We start from the raw sequence: 4,038 nt of genomic DNA, 5'->3' as shown, positions 1-4,038 counted from the left end.
TCTCACTGATCATGTCGTTTAACTTCTCTATCTTCCATGTTCCTTGGGTATTTTCTGAATGTTGTCTCATTGGGCTATGCACTAATTGAATGCCCCATCTAGGAATTATTATGACAGCATGTTATAGTAAAAAGTTTATTTAGTATAAGATAGTATAATCAAATTTCATTGTTTTAGTAGAGTGAATTTTAAACTTTTCTTCGAAGAGGAACTAAATTTGTGTGTGTGTGTGTGTGTGTGTGTGAGACCCTGATAAGTAACTTGTAGCGCCCTGCATGTTAACTCCTGACAAATAACTTGTAACTACTGACCAAAAACTCCCTGCATGTTAACTCCTGATGAGTACCTTTTAACCTCTGCGTGTGTATCCTGGTAAGCCCAGAAGGACACTGGAGCACACTAGTATGAGGCATGGAAGAAGCCCACCCATGGGGCATAAAAGAAGGACCCTCATAGCAGCAGTCAGAAGTCTGTCTCACCTCCACAGACAAGCAGTCTCCCCCGCCCTGGAAACGGCCAATCTGCCATTCTTGCTCTGCCTTGGCCTAAACCGCTAGAGGCCTCTCTTCGATTCAGGAGACCCTGTGATCCCACTTCTAGGAATATATCCCAAGAAACCAGAAACACCAATCAGAAAGGATATATGCACCCCTATGTTCATAGCAGCACAATTCACCATAGCTAAGATCTGGAAACAGCCTAAGTGCCCATCAGTAGATGATTGGATTAGAAAACTGTGGTACATCTACATGATGGAATACTATGCTGCTGTAAAAAAGAAGGAACTCTTACCATTTGCAACAGCATGGATGGAACTGAAGAGCATTATGCTAAGTGAAATAAGCCAGTCAATGAAGAAAAAATACCACATGATCTCACTCATTCATGGATAGTAAAGACCATTACAAACTCCTGAACAATAATAGATACGGATGCATAGCTGCCTCAAACTGATTGTCAAACTGCAGCGGGAAGGCCAGGGAAGGTTGGGGGGTAGGAGGGATGGGGTAAGAGATCAACCGAACGACTTGTATGTATGCATATAAGCATAACCAATGGACATAAGACACTGGGGGGTAAGGGAAGCCAGGGGATTTTTAAGGGCGTGGGGGGGGGGGGCGGGAAGGACACATATGTAATACCCTTTGTAATACTTTTAGCAATAAGAAAAATGAAAAAATAAATTTTGCATGTGACTTCCCAACGAATTCATACACTAGCTCCCTGTAAAAAGCGACTGGAGGTCCACATATAACTAAGCAGTGGTAAGACCAAGAATTGTTTTTTTTTTTCAAAGTGCAAATACATCATCCTAAATATTGTTTAGTTTAGCAGAAGTCCAGTAGTGTTTTAACGATGCACGTGTGTGGTGGGAAGATGTGAGCTTAGTGACAGAGGCATAAAGTGAGCTGGGTAAAGGTGTTCAGTTAGTGAAGTATGCAACGCACACGGGGGGCGGGCGGGGGGGAGGATGTGCAGATTGGGGAAAAGGAGAAACAGGAGGAAAAGACATCTGTGCGATAGCAAGGAGAGAACAGAATAAGGAAATCCGAGATGTTAAATCTGAATGCCTCTAGCACATTGTCCTAGACGGGGCCTTCAATAAATGCATAGCCTGACAAGACAACTTCCAGAAAATACCCAGAAAAGAAACACCAGGCTACCTTCGGAGATGAGGGCAGGTGGAGCTATTTTCTTACCCACCCAACTTGATTGGACGCCGATCAATGCAGCCGACCGGTGTGTGGAGAGCCAGCACTCAGGACCCACATGAAGTGGCTGCAGAAGAGCCTTTTCCTTACAGCGGTTCTCAACCTGTAGGTCGCGACCCCTTTGGGGGGTCGCCTAACCATCGGAAAACACCTTTTCAATCACATATTGTTTTTGTGATAAATTGCTCCGCTTTAATTGTGTTCAAGTTGTAACAATGAAATTGGGGGTCACCACAACATGAGGAACTGTATTAAAATGTTCAGGCATTAGGAAGGACGAGAACCACTGTAGCAGGAAGGAGACAGACGTTAGCTCCCCTAACCAAACTGTGGACTGGGACGCAAGATCCAGAGACTAAAACCGCATCAGCACTCTTCCCTCATTTCTTTTCCTGCTTTTGTTTTCTCGGTTTTCTTCCTCCGGGCACAGAACTCGGACACCAGGTGCCTTTAGTTTCCATCCTTAAACACAGGAGCAAAGTGTTAAAAGCCAACCAGTTCTAGCGGCATCCCACTCTCCACTGTGAATTCTAAACTCATTAAGTGAAACACTTAGGAGAAGCTGATTTGCAGCGGAGGGGTCAGCGGGGGACCACCCATGAGTCCCTGGTTCAGCGGGACAACACCATGTCATGCTGGGACGCGCCCCAGCAACCAATCGCAGGCCGACAACACTCACCCAGGCACTCGCTTGGCATTTGGACCTAGGACTTCCCGAGGTTCATGTAAGATGGAGAGAGAGAGACACTACCAGTAAGAAGCGGGCCAAATGCAAGAACGGTGACACCCCAGGGGGCAAATATCCAGCTTCCCCACTAGGGCAGGAAGAGAGATGGGGAGGGTGCTGTGGGAGAATGAGAGACCTAAAGGAGGAAGTAACCTTTTACAATGCGGTAAAAGGGACCTCGCTTGGATCCTCGGCAAAACAACAATCAAAGGCATCTTTGAAAGAAATTTGAATGTACAGTGACTATTAGGTGACATTCAGGAAGTACCTTAACTTTTCAAGGTGTGATAATGGCTGAGGAAGTACGTCTTTTTTTTTTTCAGATACTCATAAGAGGATATTTGAGAGGGAAACAACGTGCTTTGGAAGTATGGCGTTGTCCAGGCCCAGCCCTCCCGCACAGCACCGTGGATGTCTCCCAGGTCTGAGGCTCTCCCGCTTGCCGGGCCCTCAAAAGCAGCTTCTCGTGAGCGCTCATGGGCTCGAGGAGGCGTGGGCGGTGCTCGCCCCTGCCCGCCTGCTCCACCCACCCAGTGCCACGGCCTGTGGACTCTCAGCCCCATTTGGCGCTCATTACCCAAGGTGCCCATGGCTCTCCATTGCATGTCCTGACGGATCAAGTGAACCCCGCGTCTCTGCCGCAGCAGCCTAGCTGTCACAGCGGTCAACACGCGAGCATCAGGAGGGCATCCCATGGCATCAAATTCCTCTCGCCGTTCCAAGGCCACCGCAAAAAGACGCGACCCAGTCACCATCAACCCTAAGGAGTGAGCTCACCACGCCTTACATACCTGGCGGGAGGCAGGAGCGGCGTGCTCGATTCGGCGGCACATATACTACAATTGGAACCATAGAGAGAAGATGAGCATGGCCCCTGTGCAAGGATGACACGCAAATTCGGGAAACCTTTCATATTGTTTACACCCCACTCTTGTGGGCTGCGTGGACTTGGGCTTTTCAGACCTGCTCCGACCCTGCACCTGGGCCTTCCTGGACTCACACCTAGTCTCTGCCTCTTTGAGGTCCTAGAATACCTCAACCGACTTCTGCCTTGTTCATGGCTACCAGATTAATTTTAATTAATTACCAAATGATCCTGGTATGTACTTGCTTCTGAGTCCTTGTTTGGGCTGGAAACATTCAGATCACATTTTCCATCATAGAATCCGGCTGTTTTAGGCAAACCGGCATTTCTGAGCGCTCCTAAAGGCCAGTGAAAACAGGCCCACAAAACTGGTCTCAAAGAATACTTGTGAAAGCAGATTCAAATGGTCTTGCTACTTCCAGCCAGTTTCCAATTGTCCTGAAATGCTGAGGTCCAGGGGCACCGGCCTGCCTTGCTCTCACCCCTGGTAGCCACCCCGTGACAGCAGCCTTAGCCTTTGCACAGCCTGGAGTCTGAGAAAGGGCATAGGATTCAGTTCTATCGCAGCTGAACAACGTCCAACTCGACACAACAAATGAACACTGATGATGTTGCTTACTTCTTTCAGTAAGCATTCATGATGTCAGCAATCACTTAGTAACTCAATAATTCAGAAATGGTTTGATAGGAATTCACCAAACATCCTTGGGATTGTTGTTATTCTTACATCATAG

General features: G+C 47.5%; 1 non-coding gene across 1 annotated transcript; it reads left to right on the top strand.

Annotated features, from left to right (window-relative positions):
- Nucleotides 1-3,251: 3,251 nt before the first annotated feature.
- LOC139000749 (U6 spliceosomal RNA) lies at nucleotides 3,252-3,358 on the top strand. The gene has a single exon (XR_011469697.1). It is a non-coding gene; the product is annotated as a U6 spliceosomal RNA (small nuclear RNA).
- The last annotated feature ends 680 nt before the right edge of the window (nucleotides 3,359-4,038 follow it).

Source organism: Myotis yumanensis, unplaced genomic scaffold, assembly GCF_028538775.1.
Source record: "Myotis yumanensis isolate MYYU_CA2020_CCGP unplaced genomic scaffold, mMyoYum1.0.hap1 SCAF_27, whole genome shotgun sequence".
Taxonomy (NCBI): domain Eukaryota; kingdom Metazoa; phylum Chordata; class Mammalia; order Chiroptera; family Vespertilionidae; genus Myotis; species Myotis yumanensis.
This window is presented reverse-complemented; position numbering and strand designations above follow the sequence as displayed.